Source organism: Aotus nancymaae, unplaced genomic scaffold (assembly GCF_030222135.1).
Source record: "Aotus nancymaae isolate 86718 unplaced genomic scaffold, 86718_ANA_hifiasm-v0.15.2.pri h1tg000029l, whole genome shotgun sequence".
Taxonomy (NCBI): Eukaryota; Metazoa; Chordata; class Mammalia; order Primates; family Aotidae; genus Aotus; species Aotus nancymaae.
The window spans coordinates 37,147,825-37,166,385 of NW_026988442.1; the positions used below are offsets into that span (position 1 = coordinate 37,147,825).

At 50.2% G+C, this 18,561-nt stretch overlaps 1 long non-coding RNA gene across 1 annotated transcript in view; it reads right to left on the minus strand.

Moving 5' to 3' along the window:
- Positions 1-13,868, minus strand: part of LOC105727558 (uncharacterized) — a 183,302-nt gene extending 169,434 nt beyond the window's left edge. Inside the window, exons 1-2 of the long non-coding RNA XR_010344484.1 lie at positions 13,685-13,868; positions 2,262-3,116 (exon numbers count right to left, since the gene is read on the minus strand). This is a non-coding gene — a long non-coding RNA (uncharacterized LOC105727558). The remainder of the gene's footprint in view (positions 1-2,261; positions 3,117-13,684) is intronic.
- Between the last annotated feature and the right edge of the window lie 4,693 nt (positions 13,869-18,561).

The window sequence follows — 18,561 nt, forward strand, 5'->3', positions numbered from 1 at the left end:
CCAATCACCCAGAGGTTTTAGCCTGATGTAGACTAAACAACTGAATGCTTGGCCAAGCCTGCCCCTATTAAATCCTAATGTTTTGGCATCTGAGTCATCACTGCAGGCAAAGCATCTGCCCTTAGAGGAACATTTGTCCCTTCTTGTGATCAGACACCTCCACCACAGTCAGGCAGTGGCCAGAAAGCACGATTGCTTGGTACCGATCCCCATCTCAGCTGCATTTCTGCCCCATTGCCACAGCAGAGACAACACCCACCCTGGTCGGGGATGAACTTCCAATGGCAGGTTGTCGTTTGTTCTAATTCTCGATCACAGAACAAATCTAGGAGTCATCGTCCATGTCATCTGCATGCCCACAACAGGTGGCAGCAAAAATCTAGCACAAAAGGTGGGCTCCCTTACCCTGTCCTGACCCCTAGCCTGGACAGGAAATCAACATGTCCATTTTTACTCTTCTGAAACTTGGGGGTGAATTAACTTTCACCCTGGTTTCCACTGACTGGTGTATGTTGGCCAACAGCCCTGACTTTTAGGGAGACTGGTCAGCAGATATAACTGGTAGAGATGATTACAGTGGAGCTGAGAAGGCCACGCCACTGTGTGGACAGCTGAACCTGCAGAAAGACCAGAAATCCCAGTGAGGAAGGCCTCTGAGGCTGGCCTCGCACCTCCTGGCCACAGTGCACCAGTGGAGGAAATGGGTGCGGTGTACCCGTGTTGGATCCATTTAACTCCAGTTCCTTGTGAGGACAAAAATTCAAAAGACTCAGATCAAAGTCTGAAGACGCATATGTTCTCTGGACAATCAGAAGGTGAATATCTTTCAACAGCTTGGAAATTATTTTATGCTTTTTGCTACCCTTCAATTTAAATGAAGCTCACTCCAAATTTATGTACATGTGTTTAAAACTATTCCTACTCAAGTAGGATTCACCAACCACATACGTGCTTGCATTTAAAGAAATAAAAACAAGCAACATTTCTGCAGGTATCAAACTCCCATGCCCTGATCCTCCCTATCGACACCTCCCTCTGGACTCACAGAATGACCTTTAGGCATTAAGCAATTTGGGCTGCACTCGTGAGTTTGTAACAGAGCACAAATGTCCAGTCAACGGCCCCGGTTGAGAATCTAAGTGGACAACATTCAAGGATTCAATTACCCTGGATGGCTTCAAACTTGACATTTAATCTATGGAAATCAACCTCTTTGTGAGTGTCCAAATGGGCCCATAAATGTCACCACACACTGTAAAATACCACAACATTTCCAAGGTCAAGACAAGGCTGGTGAACCTGCATCCGCGATGCCAAAATACATCACAGCAATGAACCACCAGACGGGCCTCAGTCAAAATGAACCATCTCTGAAATGATGCAAAACATAATTAGGCTGGGGACTCAGAATGGATTCTGTCACAAGCACATTTCAGCCCAAGACAAATTAGAAACTCCTAAGTTTGAGTTAGAAGAAAATGACATGATCAACTATAAAATTATTGGAAAACACACTCTTGCTCTTAAATATCGACCCACACCTGAGTATCACTGTCATGATGGACTCCGGGTTTTCGGTACCCAAAGCCTGAGACAAGATTGTTGGGGAATTTATAATTTTGTGTGTTTTAGAAACTGCATATGCTATATATTATATATAACCCCTCTGGCAAGGTCTGATGCAGCCCCTTGAAATGAAATCCATTAATATTTTTATAGCTAGACTTAGGCATATTCGCATTCAATGAAATAAAGCCTCAAAGGAGCCACATATGAGTTTGTTCAGGTTTTGTCAAAAAAGTGAGTCTTGGTTTCAAACTAATAAGAATATTTCTAGGTTTTAGAGCATTTTAGAATTCAAAACTGATAAGAGATTTGGGACATAAAATGTTGTCATCAACAGAAAATGCTGTAAGGATGGTTCTTTAGATCTGCTTTAGTTATGAACTTGGATCAGGACTCTCTTGGTTTTAAGGGGAAGAAACTCAACCCCTAGTCTAAGTACAAAAGGAACATTTTGACTCATGTAACTAGAAAACTCAAAAGTAGGTCTGCTTTCAGGCACAGCTTGATCAGGGATTCAAACAATATTACCAAGATCCAGGACGTTTCTGCTCCAAGTTCCTTCAGGTTGGTCTATCTGACTGCTTTCAACTGCAAATAACACGGCCCAGCATTGCTAAAATGATAAGGCAATTTCTTAGATCACAGAGAGGGGGCCCAGAGGTAGACCAAGCACAAGGGCTAGTCTAGTAACTTACAGTGAGCAAGGATCTGCATGCTTTTAACCTTCTCTCTCCACCGTGCCACTCACAGTGACAGCTTCATCCAAAGACTGGCTTTCTTCCTGGCTGTAGGATGGGCACCGTCAGCAGCCCAGGGCACAGGCTTTCTTGCTCACCTCTGGCAATAGAAAGAGGGAGGGGTTTCCCACTCAACTCCTCTGGGGTCTCATTGGCCAGAAAAGAATCATGTCCTCATTCCTGAGTAAATCACAGCTTTAGCTCCCTTGGGCCAAACAAGCCAAGCCCTTCCCACACTGCGCTGTGACTCTGCAGTAGGAGGCAGTGCAGCGTCTACCGTCACTTCCCATGCCTCATGGTCACAAAGGCTGCAGCAGCTCCCCACTTCTCTCTTGCTTTCAGCTTCAAGTAGAGCAGAAGAACACCCAGAGGCTGTTTCCCAGGATTTCCAACAAAAGTCTCATTGATTCCAATTGGGTTACATGTCCCTTCCTGAACCCATCGGTGTGACCCAAGAAATGAAGTTCACTGATTGGCTTAATCCTTGGCTCCACCCTGACATGGAGTAGGCCACAGCACACCAGACACGTAAATCAAACCGGAGGAAGACGTCTCCCCTGGAGGTGGTTCCCAAAAGTAAGGAGAATGGAAGCTGCATGGTAAAGACAGTTCGCAAAGCAAGCACCCGCTATGGAACCCGAAAATGAAGTTATCAGGACCTCGTGTTTAGTTGTAATTATCAGAGAGCTTCAATTCACTTTGGCCAATGTAGCAGGCAGCCTCTGAGATGGCCCCAGGATCCTCACCTCCTGATATTCACACCCTTGGGTAGTCCGTGCCCCTTGAGGGTCGGGGGGATGTAGTGATTCCTTTCTATAAATAGAATATGTCAAAAGTGATAGGTTGTCATTTCCCAGATTAGGTTACAACAAAAGACTGACTTTCATCTTGCCAGTGTGCTCCCCTCTCTCTTTCTCTCTCTCCTTTTCCTTCTGTCTCTCTCTCACCATCTCACTCTCTGATGAAGTAACCTGCAATGTCATGAGATGCTCAGTGGAGAAGCTCACAGGACAAGGGGCTGAGGAGACCATGATCTACTAATATATGAGGACCTGATTTTTACTGATAAGTATCAGTAAAAATTATTTAAGGTACAAAAAAATTATAGAAGCTGGATCAGCATTCCAGGTGACATGTGTCATTTTTAGTTTGGGGACAGAGCCAGAAAAATAATCCGCAATCCTCTAACCCCAAGTTATCACCTAAAAACTATTTGTAGAGGCTCATCAAGGGCTGAAAATGCCTCCTCTCGAGTCAGCGGAAAAGGTGAGGCAGCGGAGGGGGTGGGAGGAGGAAGAGACTCCGGAGTCTGCTGGCCTGTGTTCGAATTCCGACACTCCCGCTCCAGGAGGCGTGGCCTTGGGCAGGTGGTTGCACTTCCCAGCCTTCTGCCTTCCCCAGCTGTGACGTGGGGACACACGGGGGTGAAGGAAGGATGCATGGGGAAAGGGCTTGGAAGAGAGATGTGCAGACACAAAGTTACTTCCCTCTGAAGTTAGTACCTGCTGAAACATCTGGCGTGGCCAGGAGGTTCGACAAAGGCTGGCTGGGGCTACTTTTATTGCTGCTGCTGTTGTCGTTGTTAATGAATTCGATTCTACCCCCACAGAGTTAGGCTGTCAGTAGGCTTTTCAATTAAGTGAACAACATTTATTTCAGCAATCTGGCCGTTGCCAGGGCTCAAGGGAAAGCTAGGTGCTCCTTCAAAATAACACAAAATAAATTAAACTTCTCCCATACCCCCTGAAAAAAATAAACTTGAATATCTTTCTGGGGCCATTCATTTAAACTTTAAAAATGGATCCCAAAATAATTCTGGATTTTATGCTTGCTGAGCCTAATTGCATTACTATGAGGTGACCTGACAGGGCTTTAGTTTTAGACGATGATCGTGTGGTTAATAAGCTGTGTTCTTCATGGGTGGGTAATGATTCTGATTAGATGAAATTCAAATAAGGGCCCTTGGATAAGCCACAGACCTGGAATCCCAGGCACCCAGAGAGAGCTGCTTGCTCCCCCTGAGAAATTAAACACAAATGTAAGCAACTGCTGTCTGAGTGTTTGTGCATGGCTATGATTGATTGATTTACTGTTCAGAAAACTCCCTTTTAATTAGGAAGTAAATCTTGCTTCTCGATGTATGACTAGAACTGTCCTTTGAGAATACACAGGCAATGCTGACCCAGGAACGGAGGAGGAGCCACTTATGCCATGGGCAGCATGGAGCTATGGCGCAGGGCCAGCCCCACCAGAGGCCCGGACGTAGGGTGCCCAGCAGAAGGGGTGCACGGCCAGGGCTGAGCCTGGGCTGGTGCTGGACAGCCCCTGGGGAGGAGGGTACAAGAACAATGGCTCACATTTATTGGGTCTGTCAAATGTCAGTGCATTAGAGTCTGACCCCACTTTTTGATGTCTGACGGCTGACTCCTTTCGAATCTGTCCCCCAACCCCACATTTAGTAAGAAAGCCCAGGTGCTCTTCTCTGTGGCATGAAGGGGCTGTTCAAGCCATGCTCCAGGCCCCCCCGAGCCCCCACAACATCCCAACCAGCTTCCTTTCTTTGCATTCTCCAGCCATCTTCAAACCCACTGGGAAGTTGGCTCTGCTCTCCCCAGGAAGTCTCACGATGCAAGTAATCAACTTTTCCCACCTCTCAGTGTGCGTCCCATCCTCTCTGCATTGCACTAGGTTTTGGGGGGAGGGTGGTCCATCCTGCATCTACAGACCAGCAGGCTGCTCCCAGCAGCCAGATGCTGTGATAAACTCATTCTATCTTCACAGCAACTCTGCATCCTCCATCCCATATAAGCCCCCATTTGAGGGGGAGAAATGGAAGCTACACGAGATGAAATGACTTGCCCAAGGTCACACAGCAGTGGAGCCAGATCTCAAATCCTACTCTGTATGACTCCAGAGATGCTACAGAACCATGTGAGCATCGCACAAGTTCACAGGGAACCACCCACAGACACGGCACATGCTGCTCCCTCTGCCCAGAGCCCACCTGCGTCCTCCAGGGATCTCTCACACACCTACACCTCTTGCTAGGTATGGGAGGTAGAGTCCTAAAAGTGTCCCCACTGTACACCCAGCATTCCACATCCCTATCCTCAGAAATGGTGACTATGGGGAGATGTCACTGCCATGATTGTGTTAGGGTATGTGGAATCTTTGACCTTAAGACAGGGAGATGAGCCTGGATTATCCAATTGTAATCACCCAGTGTCACCGAGTCCTTAAGAGTGGAGCGTTTTCTCCGGCTGGTGGCGGAAAGGGAAGTCAGAGGCATTGAAGCATGAGAGGGACCTGACCTGTCATTGATACTTTGAGGCTGGAGCAGAGCTCGTGAGGAGGCAGTGACAGCCTCTGGAAGCTGGAAACACCCCTGGGCAACAACCAGCAAGGAAAGAGGACCTCAATCCTGCAGCTGCCAGAGCTGTCTGTGTTCTGCCAAACACCTAAATGAAAGAGAAGTGGGCTCTTCCCCAGAGATTCCAGCTAAGAAGTCCTGCCAGCTGACACCTTGATTGTGGCCCTGTAAGACCCTAAGCAGAGAACAGCAAGGTCCATCTGGATTTCTGACCCACAAAGCTGTGAGATGATCACTGGGTGCTGTGTTAAACCCCTGAATTTGTGGCAATTTATTACAGCAGGGTGTGGTGGTGCATATCTGTAGTCCCAGCTGCTCTGGAGGCTGAAGTGGAAGGAGCACCTGAACCAGGGAGGTCAAGGCTGCAGTGATTGTGCCACTGCACTTCAGCCTGGACAACAGAGCAAGGCCCTGTCTCAATAAATAAATAAATATTATTTAATAAATAAATAAATACTATGTAAGTTAAACCAAATAAGCCAACAGCCCCCAATTGATAATTTCTGAAATAAACTCATATTTCCAGCTGCCTTGATGACGTCTCCACTTGGATCTCTAAAAGGCATCTCAGACTCAACATGTCAAAAATGAAACTCTCGATTTCAGCAGGTGTATCCCCAGCCCCAACTCCAACACACCTCTGCCCCCATCACGTTCACATACGAGTCCGTGACCACAGCATTCATTCACGCCCCGGCCCGTGCACAAGTCTGAGCTTCCTCTGCCCCACCCACCTCCCCAGCCATCCTTCAGCATAACTCTCTGCTTCCCCTCCTGCCAGCACCATCATCTCCATGAAAGAGCTGGCTTTGTAACACTGGGATGCACATCTCTGGAAGAGACAGCTGTGATGGCAGAGGTGTGTGGGCCATGGTGGATTTTGTTGTTGTTTGCAGTGCACACCGGAAATGCTCCAGCCTGGAGGTGACACGTATTGCTTCTAACATCTCATAGTCCAGAGCAAGTCACCTGACCATGCTTACCTTCAAGGGGACAGGAAATCTTTATTAGCACTCGTAATGTCTACCACAGGGACTAGTAACTTCTACCATTGCTAAATTTGGGGGTTTGCTAGTAAAGAACACTTAAACATGTATAACCACCACTACCATCTATTAGATCAACAGCGGACAAACAATGGCCCAATGACCACAGTCGCCCCACACCTCTTTGTAAATTAGGATTTCCCAGCTACAGCCCGTCACTGGCTGCATATTGCCTGTGGCTACTTCCGCGCCACAACCGCAGCGCTACAACCGCAGTGCTGAGTAGTTCCAACAGACACCGCGGGTCCTGCAAAACCGAGAATATTTACCTTCCAGGCCTTAACAGAAAAAGCTTGAGTACACCTAGACTCACTCATTCACTGTCACAATTATCTCATAAAAGAACATTTAGGCTGAGCGAGGTGGGCTCATGCCTGTAATACCAGCAGTTTGGGAGGCAAAGGAGGGCAGATCGTTTGAGGTCTCCTGACCAACATGACGAAACCCCGTCTCTACTAAAAATACACAAATTAGCTGGGCATGGTGGTGCGCATCTGTAATCCCAGCTACTATGAAGGCTGAGGCTGGAGAATCACTTGAACCCGGGAGGCTGAAGCTGCAGTGAGCCAAGATCCCGTCACTGCACTCCAGCCTGGGCAACAAAGCAAGACTAAAAAAAATAAATAAATAAAATAACATTTTAACCCTGAGAAAGTAGAGAAATGGTATCTCAGAATAGAGGCTCACCCTTAAATCATATCTTGATGGAAAAGACGTGATGTCTTTATTTTCTTCATATCTGCAAAAAGAGGAAACTTCAGCAGAGACAGCTGTGGAGCACAGACAGGTGTTTGGGGACTCCTGGACTGTGAAATCCTTTAGGGTTTAAAACTCAGAGCCTGGGAAGGAAGCAGCAGACAAGTGAATTGGGCCACGTGGGGCTGTGGGGCCAGGGTCCTGAGCAGAACTCAAGATCAACTGACAGGTGGCGTCACGAAGCTGCAGCCAATGGCTGCCATGGGGTGGGGCTCCAGTACAGCCTAACCTTCTGATTGGCCAAAAGAAGATAGAAACAGATTCTCATCTTGTCATTATAATTCCCAATTTAATAAAGAAACAAAAACAAAAACACTCTGAAGGACAAATTTCATGACTGTTGTTTCCCCCAGGGATGAAGTTGGGGAACAGAAGTGACCCTATAGAAAAGTAGGCTCTTCAACTTTACCAATAATGTTTCATTTCCTTCTTTAAAAAAAAAAAATCTTGAAGCAAAAATGATTGGAAGCCACTAAAAGTAGGCCAGGAAACACAAAAGGTCACCTATTGCATGGTACGCTTGATATAAATCCAGAAGGAACGGAAAGCAGATTCACGGTTGTCAGGGGCTTGTCACTGTAACTTCACAGCACGGGGAGAGGAGAGTTCAAACCACGAAGCTCCATCTTTGTGGATTCTGAGACCAGGAGAGAACCGGAGCTAGACAGGGAGACAGAGGTGCTGGCTGTACAACATTGTGAATGTGCTAAAGGACCCTGAATCGCGCACTTTAAAATGGTTAAGTGTATGTCATGTTAATTTCACCTCAAAAAATATGACTGGAGGTTTACTAAGTTGTCAACTCAGGATGATGTGCGTGAAATTATTTTTTTACACATTTTTCCAAATTTCTGATACACATATTAGAATATATTTTACCCACTGCACGGGTGAAATTCAACACAGTGCAGGGCCACGACAGGCCCTCGAGGCACCGGTTTGCCACGGTAGATCTCAATCATCCACGGTGCCCACCGGGTCACCTGGTCGGCATTCAGCCGGCCGTCCCCATCCGGGAGACCTGCTTATCTTTCCCAGCCTCGGAAAAACTGCCCTGATGGGATCAGAGACAAAAATAAAATTGCAGAATGTTGGGCCAGATACAAAAGAGAACAGGCTGTATGATTCCATTTATATTAGGTGCAGAAACAGACAAATCTGATCAATGCTGAGAGAAGCCAGGATGGTGGGGTATTTGTGGGGTGGTGGCTGGGAGGAGCATGAAGGTGGTTGTGCTGGTCAGGTCCTGATTCCGAATCTGGATGCCAGTGGCACAGACGTGTTCAGTTTGTGAAAACTCCTCGGGCTGCACATTCGAGCATGAGCTTTCTTATATTACTTCAGCTTTAGAGAAGTTTTTAAAGAAATAATAAATGCATAAATCCATCAGATACATTGAATTTCCTGCCAAACCTTTGAAATGGAGGCCCAGGCCTTGGCTTCAGGTTGCAAGACATCTGAGAGGTGAGCTTGTGGGATGTTGTACAGAAGTGGGTCTCAAAGGCTTATTATAACTTTTTTTGTACAAACAAATTACCCCAGCACATCTGGAGACCAAGCTCCTAAAGCGGGTGTGAGTGCAGCTTGTCACTGTAACTTCACAGCACAGGAGTTTGAAACCATGAAGCTCCTCCCTGTGGATTCTGAGACCAGGAGAAAGAAAATGGAGGATGTGAATGTCATCCACCCAGACCAAAGCTGTTGTCAGGCTTAGAATCAGGGAAGAAGAAACCTAATTGCAGAGGGCACACACTCCTCTAATTTTTCGGAAAGCATCTGAATGCACTGGTGTTAGTGAGTTCTTGGGGAACCTGCTGCCTCTCACCCCATACCCTCACTCCCTCCACAAGTTCACAGACACCTTGGAGGGAGCCAAGAAAGGCTGTGAAAGGACGGCGCCCAGAGTGGCCTTCCAGAGCCCCTGGGCCCCTCCCCAGACCCAGCCAGGCCAACATAGCGGGCCCTTTGAAGGGATCCCACAGCTGCAGCCCAGAAGGCCACATTTTCATGGAGTTTGTCCACATCCATGGCAAACAGCAGGCAGGCCAGGGATTATATAAGCTAATTACTCCGCGCCTTCCCCTCAGTGCAGAAAAGGTCAGGTCCCCACAGCGGGCAGGCGCAGAGCACATGCACAGCCCCCACCTCCATCCCCCGCCCCAGGGTGTGGGAGGAGAGAAGAGAGAAGGAAAAAAGGGAGGGAGGAAGGGACAGAGACAGAAAGAGAGGAAAAGGGAAGAACAGACAGGCAGAGGTGAAAAAGAGGGAGAGAGAGGCAGAGAGGCAGGGAGAGACAGAAAGAAAGAGAAAAGAAAGGGAGGAAGACATTGAAAGAACAGGAAGAGAGAGAGAAAGGGGAAACAGGAGGGGATGGAAGGGAAGGAGAAGATTTGCCTTTTCCTTCCTTTTCTTTCTCTGAAATTCATCACAGGGAGAATTTGCATTCCCAAGAACACCCCCCAGCAGCCCTGGTGTGTGCTGGGCAACTGGGCAGAAGCAAACTGTATAGGTTCGAGTCCCTGCTGGCCACCTGTAGCCACTCCATCCCACTAGCCCAGGTGGATGGTTTCCTCCCAGGTGATCAGGGCCTCATCTGTGTCTGCCCTGTAGTGTGGGGAGGACATGGGTGGACTCCGCATTTATGCCCCAGCAGGCATGCACAATGGGAGCTGTGCCTTGTCCCTGTTCCTCCAACAGCAGCCATTGCTCAAGAAGGGGCCGCAGCCCATCTACCCAGGACAGGCCCAGGTGACACCTGTACTCCAGGTTAGCATCTGTCCCAGAGAGAAGAGTCCTGATGTGGTCCCTTGCTCTGTCCCTGGGTGATGGGATGGACCAGGGGTGATGGTGGGTGGTGGGCCCATGTTAGTCACCAGCTGGGAGCTGGCTTGGGTGCAGGTCTCACCTCCATCACTCACTTAGGCTGGGCTGGGGCACCAGGTCTTGGCATTGCACCCTGAGCAGGGCTAGTCCCGACAGTGGTGACCCACTTGCCCGAGTGCCTGCTAGGAGGTCAGTGTCCCCATAAGGGCAGTCGAGTCCAACGTGCAGAGGCCCTGAAGGAGGTGGTCCTACTTCTATCCCTGGTCCCCCTCTCTCCAGCAGTGAGTGTTGGGCAGCCTCTGATGGGGCCCTGACCTATAAAATGGGAGTCCCATGGCTGACTTCCACAGATCCTGGGGAGACCCACTCAGATGACTCACCAGGGGGATTCTCCCAGTGGGTGCCAGCTGTCCCCACCATTACCCTTGGAGACCACAGGCCCAATCTGAGGAGCCTCCCAATGTGAGAAGGCAGGGACCTGAGTCCGGGGCTTACTGTGGCTCTCGAGATACTCATTCCCACTTACTTCAAACCCCCAAGAAGTGCCTCCATACCCCAGGCCACCAGGCTGACAGGAAATTCAGTCACCGCAGAATGGAGGCTCCTGTTACACCTGCACCTTCTCAAAGCCCCAGAGGCCTAGCATGGAGTCAAACTCCTGGGGAAGCCCCGAATGCTCAGCTCACAATGGTCAGTCATTACTTACAAGAACAGCAAGTGCAAGCACTTATTGAGCACTTACTGTATACCAGGCATTGCTCTACGTGCTTTGTGTGTTTAAATAATCCTCACTACAGATTATAGATGGGCACCGTTCCTATCACAAACTTGCAGATGAGCCTTGCCTAAAGTCACCAGCAAAGCCATTGAGCCTACTTCAAACCTTCAGGTGTGGCTCTGGTCCCTGGGCCCTTGATATACACAGATCCCAAGGGTCTCTTGAGGGCAGAGGCCAAGAGGTAGAGGCTGAGGGGCTTTGGAGAAGCAGGGGCCTGGGCATCGAGGATCCAGCCTGGCAGGAATTCCTGACAGCCCTACCAGTGCAGACTCTGCCGCCTGCCCTAGAACCCCCTCCCAGCTTGGTGGCATTTTTTCTCACTACCTCAACCATGCCCCCCACAAGGCATCCTCCTTTTGAAAATAAAACCAGGAGTGGGCAATTTCAGTTTTCCACTCCAAACCACAAAGCCCTGATGAAGGAATTCCACTGCCTTCCGGGAAGAGGAGAAAGGAAAAAAACACACACACACAAGAGCGAGTCGCAAATTAACATCACAACACGTCAGGAAGGCACACCTGCATTTCTGCAGACACGCTTGGGCTCAGGAGCCTGCCAAGCCCCAACCAGCCTGTGTCCTGCCGGGATGTATATCCCTCTTCCAGTGACGGTAGGGTCCTGACATTTAATGCTGAGGAGGTGACCCCCTCTGGCATCTCTGGACTGGGCCTTGACAAATAGCAGTCTCTTCTGAATCTATTCCTCCAAAAGGTCACCAGCCAGACGCCGACAGAAAACCCAGCCACAGCCATCACCTGCCATCAGTCTTCCACCACCCCACCTTCTCCCCCATCTGTCTGGCTTGTGGAATCCTGTTCTGGCAGGAAGGCACTAGCCAGGACCCCCACCCACCAGGGCCTGTCACCCTCCTGACTCCCAGCATTCCCTCCTTCCCCCTCACCAAGCAGGGGACTCTCACGCCTCTGCCCTCACCCCCAGGAGTACCACCAGGCTAGTAAGCCCCGAACCCTCCCCTGCTGTCTGGGGTTAGACACAACAGGCTTGCCTTGAAGCCGAGGAGCCAAGGGTCCTTCCCCACACCTGCAGAAACCAAAGCCCCATGACCAAACATTGGCCCCATGTCCTGGGAAAGAAAACCCTCCATGTAAGTCCAGCAAACCCAGGTCCTTCCCTAATGCTGGGCCCTAATCCACCCCAGATACATCCTCAGTTTGCAACAAAAATTGCTAAGTAGCTCTCACAGGCCTCATCTCCTCCACCAAGGCAGTCCACCGAGCCTCAGCCACCACTGCCATGTGGCACCAGCACAGGGTGCAGGCAGGGAGGCATGGCTTCTCAGTCGTCAGCTGTGTCTTCATCCCGGAAACCACCCTTAACCAGGCATCCTGCCAGGAGCTGCCTTTAACTACATTTTCCCAACTAATGTGTCCAAATGTACTTTTATCTGAAAGTCTTACTTTTTTATGGTTTTATTTTCAAATTACGAAAAGTAATGCACACTTACTGACGGTAGAAAATGAGTGAGATATAAAATACACAAAGAGGAAAGTAGGGTCCCCCTGCCAGACTTGGCTGGGACTGGGAAAGGGACCTGCCCTTTGTGGGGGTGACTCTCGAAAGCCTTGGGATGAGCTCCTAGTTTCCCCAAACACACCCACATTCCATGATGTCTAGTTTCTATCTTAAGCTGCAATCCTGGGAGGAATCTAGGCCCCCATCACTTATTCAGTCCCTGATTCCAGACCTGGGTACTAATCCTAGCAGCCCCATGACCACCTCACCAGCTTCCTCATCACAAAACAGGGCAGTTGCAAGGATTCAATGAGGTTGACTCCGCAAAGCCCTTTGCACTATGTCTACATACGTTAAGTGCTCAAGAAACAGCACCAATGAATGTATCACCACCATCGAAGTGGTGTCAAGATTCTCTGCTTAACAGAGCCATGCCCTGAGGTGAGGATTTAAAGGAAGGTAGTTTACCAGGGAGGTGGTCCCAGGAAGTCCAAGGAATGGGCAGGTGAGACTGAAGAGGCTAATCAAGGTGTCAGCAAGGCCAGCTGACACATGGGCCCCAGAGGAGAGGTGCCGAACACCCTCAGGGTTATCTCGCCCACTGGGCAAGGGAGCTGGGGTATTTATCCTCCGCTCCCACCATTATTGGCTGGGGGTTGCTCTGGAAGGAACTCAGCTTCCTGGCATGTGGGTCTGGACTGCAATGGTGAGTACAGGGAACTGGGCGGAACCAGTGCAGGTGCTGTTCAGTGCTGGATCTGTGCTTGAAGGTGGAGACACAGACAATTCATGTTCTAGGCTCTCCAGGGACTGTCCCTGGAGACTGGAAGGTGGACCTGGGAGTGGGTCACTCATATTGCTACAGCCATTCACAAAATGCTTCCTCTTCTCTCCGTCTTTCTCCCTCACTCTTCATTGCCACAAACAGGACAGGGACCTCAGGGGCAGGGACATGCACTCCAGCCTGACTCCTGGTCACGCTCCCACCTCTGCAACCCGCCCAGAGTTCAGTGGAGACCACGCAGCCAGGGACCACGCAGCCAGGGGCCACACCAGCCTTGTCCACAGACAAGGCGATAAAGGACAAACGTTCAAATGCGGAGCGGCGAGGCTTGAGCACGACTCGCCCTCTCACCTGGTGGTTCCGGGATCTCGGGAGGAGACCCACCTGCTGAGCCTCTGCGTCTACATCTGCAAAGTGGGACTTGCAGGCGTGACCGCCTCTTTAGGCTGCGTGAGAAGTCCGGGGACACAGGGAACCTTCAGCACACGCTGAGTGCCTGTGTCTGCTCATGGTTTCCCAATTCAGATCCAAGAAAACCACACTGCTGCCCCGCGAGAGCAGAACGCAGAGCCCCTCCCTCCCCAGGAGACGGGGCTGTCCCTGGGTCGGGGTTGTTTGCAGGAAGGCAAAGCCCGGAAAAGGGAAGGAAATGCCCCGGGTCGCAGGCGGGGCCTCGAGCGTGCCCGCGCCGCCCCCTGCTGGCCACGCGTGGAGTCGCAGGAGCCGCGCCGGGCGGGACCTCAGCTGCGCACTGCAGCGCCCTCCCCGGCCACGCACTGGGGTCTCTCAGGGGCCAGGCCCAGGAGCAATGCACGCCTTAAAGACGGGAGGCCGGCTGGAGCGGCTGGGGAACACTGATGGACGACCTCCTGCAAAGGATTGTCCCCAGCCAGAGGACAGGGCTCGGGGAAGCGGGACGGCGCCGCGTCTACACCCCAGCGCACCGGTGGCCCCTGGAACTGCCCACACCCCTGGCTCCCTGGTCAGTTGGTCACTGCCAGATGCCCCACCCCCACCGCCACAGCCAGAAGAGGGGATGACGTGGGGTGGGAAATTCAAGGGGAGCCCAAAAAATCAGTCTTCAAGATAAATCGTGTTTTGAAAATTCAAAATCAGTGCAAACATATCCAAAAACAAAATAGCGAAATTGTAAATGAAGTCAGGATCAGTAGTGCTGATCTGTCCTTTTGCCTAGGGTTGCGATACCGCTGAGCCCAGCACTGTTATTTATCTGTTATTTAAAGCTTTGATATTAGACCAGGCGAGGTGGCTCACACCTGTAGTCCCAGCACTTTGGGAGGCTGGGGTGGGAGGATCACTTGAGGCTAGGAGCTGGAGACCAGCCTGTGCAACATGGTGAGACCCCGTCTCTACAAACGATACGAAAATTAGCCGGGCGTGGTGGCCCACAGCTGTGGTCCCAGCTACTCAGAAGGCTGAAGCAGGAGGATCACCTGAGTCCAGAGAGGTCAGGACTGCCATGAGCCGAGAACACACTGCCACTGCCCTCCAGTCTGAACGACACAGTGAGGAAAAAAAAAAAAAGCTTTAATATTTTGTGTATCATGAATTTTTGCATTGATTTTTATTTTTTCAAAATCACACTAAAATATTTATCTTGATGACAGGGTTTTGGGAGTTGCGCTTTGTGCTTTTTTAGCATTTCCTTACGTCTTGCACCCAAGGCAATGGCATCACCTGCCTCACCCTAGCCACGGCCCCTCCCTCCTGCTTCTTTCTGTGGTCTCTCCTCAGAGGCTCTGGATCTCTTAACTCCTCAGACCTCCCCACCAGGCAAGGTCCATCTCCCCTCCTTCCAGCAGCCTCTAGAAGGTGGAACAGGCAAGGAAATGGATTCCACCCTAGAACCTTCTGAGGAGAACACACCTGGCCAGCATCTGGATTTTAGCCCAGGAGTCTGTGGCAGATGCTGACCTCCAGAGCTATAGGATAGCACAGGTGTGTTGCCTCACACTCTTAAATTTGTAATAATTTGTGACAGCAGCCACAGTGCCCTCCAGCGTGCTTTTTTTTTCTAAGATGGAGTCTCGCTCTATTGCCCAGGCTGGAGTGCAGTGGCGCAATCTCAGCTCACTGCAACCCCCACCTCCAGGATTCAAGTAATTCTTCCACCTCAGCCTCCCAAGTAGCTGGGATTACAGGCACCCACCACCATGCCTGACTAACTTTTGTATTTTTAGTAGAGATGGGGTTTCACCATGTTGCCCAGGCTGGTCTCGAACTCCTGAGCTCAGGTGATCCGCCGGCCTTGGCCCCACTGCATCTGGCACCAGCGTGCTTTAAGGAGTCCTGGGACCCCTGGAGATGACACAGGAGGGAGAGCGGGGGAGGGGAGCAGGTTGGCCTCACTCACACACAGGTCCTGGATCAATCTCCTGGGGCTGCCGTACAAATGACCAGACTGGGGGGCTTAAAACAGCCCAGATCGACTCTCACAGGCTGGAGGCAGAAGTCGGAAGTCAAGGTGCCAGTAGGGCCATGCTCCTTCTGAAGGTTTCGGCGTAGGATCCTTTCTGCCTCTTCCAGTTTCTGGAGGCTGCAGGCTTTCCTGGAGTGGCCTGTGGCTTCATCACTCCCAAACCTGCCTCTGCAGTCACATCAGATCCTCCTCTGACTCCCATCTCCCTCTGCCCCGCTGTTCTAAGGACACTTGAGATGGTGTGACTGCTTACTGTACCTTAGCTGGACCTCATCTTCAAGGGACTATAGAAAAGAACAGGACCCCTGGTGGAGCTCAGAGGCGGTGCTCTCTCAAAGAAGTAGAGGAGCTGCCGGGGGCAGGACCCTGGTGTTTATGACTACCCCCAGCTCCTCTCACCTTGTCCCTCCTCTGCCATTGGAAGACAAAAGGAACTGAGTGAGCTGGTCAGAGGACTTTGGACCACAGGGGGTCTTTGGAAGGGTATACAGTCTTGCTCTCCCTTAGCACTCCCTTCTCCTTGTGAGATCTTTTCCTCTTTAGCTGGAATGAGGAATGCAGCATTCCCCTGCCCATCAAAACTGCTTGCTAGGATCAAAAAATAAAAAACTGAAAGGGGAGGTTATCTGCCCTCACCCAGATGATGCTGGATAAACTCCCCATCCCAAGAGCCTTGATTTAATCATTAATGAAAAGATCTTTTTCCCAAATAAGATCACATTTACGTGTTCCAGGGATTGGGACCTGATATCTTTGGGGATCATTTCTCAGCTTCCCAGGGGCCCTGTGACATGCCAGCTGCTCTCTGGGACAGGCAAGGGACAGCCATTTATCTACATGGTGAAGAGCTCAGCTGCTAGACAGATCTGAGTGCCCCTGCCAGCTCTGCCCTCACTCACTGGGACCCATGGGACAAGTAACATCAACTGTTTGAGCCTCCATTTCCTCCCTTCTCCAGTAGAGTCCCGGTCATGTCTCATGAAGAGTCCTTGGCACCAGGAAGACACTGTATCAGGGCTAGTGCTAATGACATGATGTCTATCTGGGAAATCCTCACTGGTGTTGGTTGAGAGCATAGGGTCAGACTGCCCTGTCCACTCTTTGCGACGCCCATAGTGATCTCTGTGGCCTTGAACAAATGGCCTTACATCTGAGAGGCTCAGCTGCCTGGTCTATGAAATGGGGGGATGGCCGTGCCCATCTGACATGTTCATTGGAAGGATGAGACAAGATGATGCATGTGGAAAGCTTGGCTCTCTGGAGTGTCTGTCTCCACCTTCCTGTGCCCACTGCCTGCAGGAGGAAGCCAGGGGGTGTGGCAGGGTGCTGGCACCCGGGCCTCCTCTCCTCTGAGGACTTGGCTGCCCCAGCTCCCTGCAACCCCAGGTGCCACTGCATCATTCAAACACAAGGTGCATCACATTTTTACATGGTCAGCTGTCATTTCATGTCATTTCTGGTGACAGGAGCTAACCTCCCAGGACACCCCACTCATGCTCAGTGGTTTATGGTCCCCACAAATGGAATTATAGCTTTATTATGGATAAATGGCCACATGTCATCTCAGATTTTATTTTTGTTTATCATTGTTGCTAATTATTGTAAGCAAACCCTTTTGACTTAGGGGAACACATAAATTTTCTCTAAATCATCTGTGCAGAGTTGATTTCAAAAGAAAAGAGTGTCAACAGGCCCATCTGGCTGGAGGGTGATGTTATATATATATGTTTTACATATAAATGCATATTTACATAGACACACCCCATACATATGCATACATGTCATATAGATATATTGTATTTATTTTTTCCCACCACCTTCATTCTCCCAGGATTTGGGGGGCATATTTTCAAAGGAAGACTGTGAAGGATAATTTAAAGGCAATTGAATTGTCAGCCTGGTGAGGCCACAGTCCTCTTATACACCTGAACACTCTTCTAGGTGTTGCTGTGAGGGCGTTTGGTAGATGTGATTAAAGCTCATGACATCAGGTAAAGGAGACTATCCTGGGTGACCCACGTGGACTTGATCTAATCAATCAGTGGCAAGGCCTCAGAGCTGTGCTGAGGTTCCTAGCAGAAGAAGAAATTCCTCCTGTGGCAGTGGCCTGAGAGGTGCCTGAGAGACCCAACCTGTCCTCACCGCCTCTTCGTGAACTCCAGACTCACCTGGCCAGGCCCCACAGTCGTCTAAACCAACTCCTCCCAATAAATCCCTCAATATCTGCCTCCTACTTGTTTATTCTCTGGTTGAATCCTGACTGATACAAGGACCCCAGAGAACTGTCCTTCATGAAACCTGGCCAAGATGCTAATGCTCTAAGAGCTGGCACAAAACACCTTAAACGGAATTGTTGAAGTCCTCAGGACTCACATACCCTGGGAGGCCAGAGCAGCCACAGAGAGACTCCAAAGGCAGACAGCATACTGAAATGCACTCGAGATCCTTTAGTCTACCCTCTCCAGGGGAAACAAGGCTCAGAAAGTGTGCATTACCACCTGGAGACTGCCTGGGAACACCCAGGCTGCCTGTAGCAGCTCCAGTTCCCCACTGACTGCTCCAAAGCAGGCAGCCTGATCTTGCTCTCAAAGCACCCTCCCTGCAGCTGGTGATTATACTCTTAGTGGATTGAAACAATAGCCTCATACTTTGTGTGTCAGAAACCTGGGCAGGGCTCAGCTGGGATGGCTCATCTCTGCTCCACACAGTGTTGGCTGGGGTGACTCAGCTAGGGCTAGAGGATCCAAGATGGCTTCACTCTCGTGCCTTGTGTCATGGCTGCTGGGAC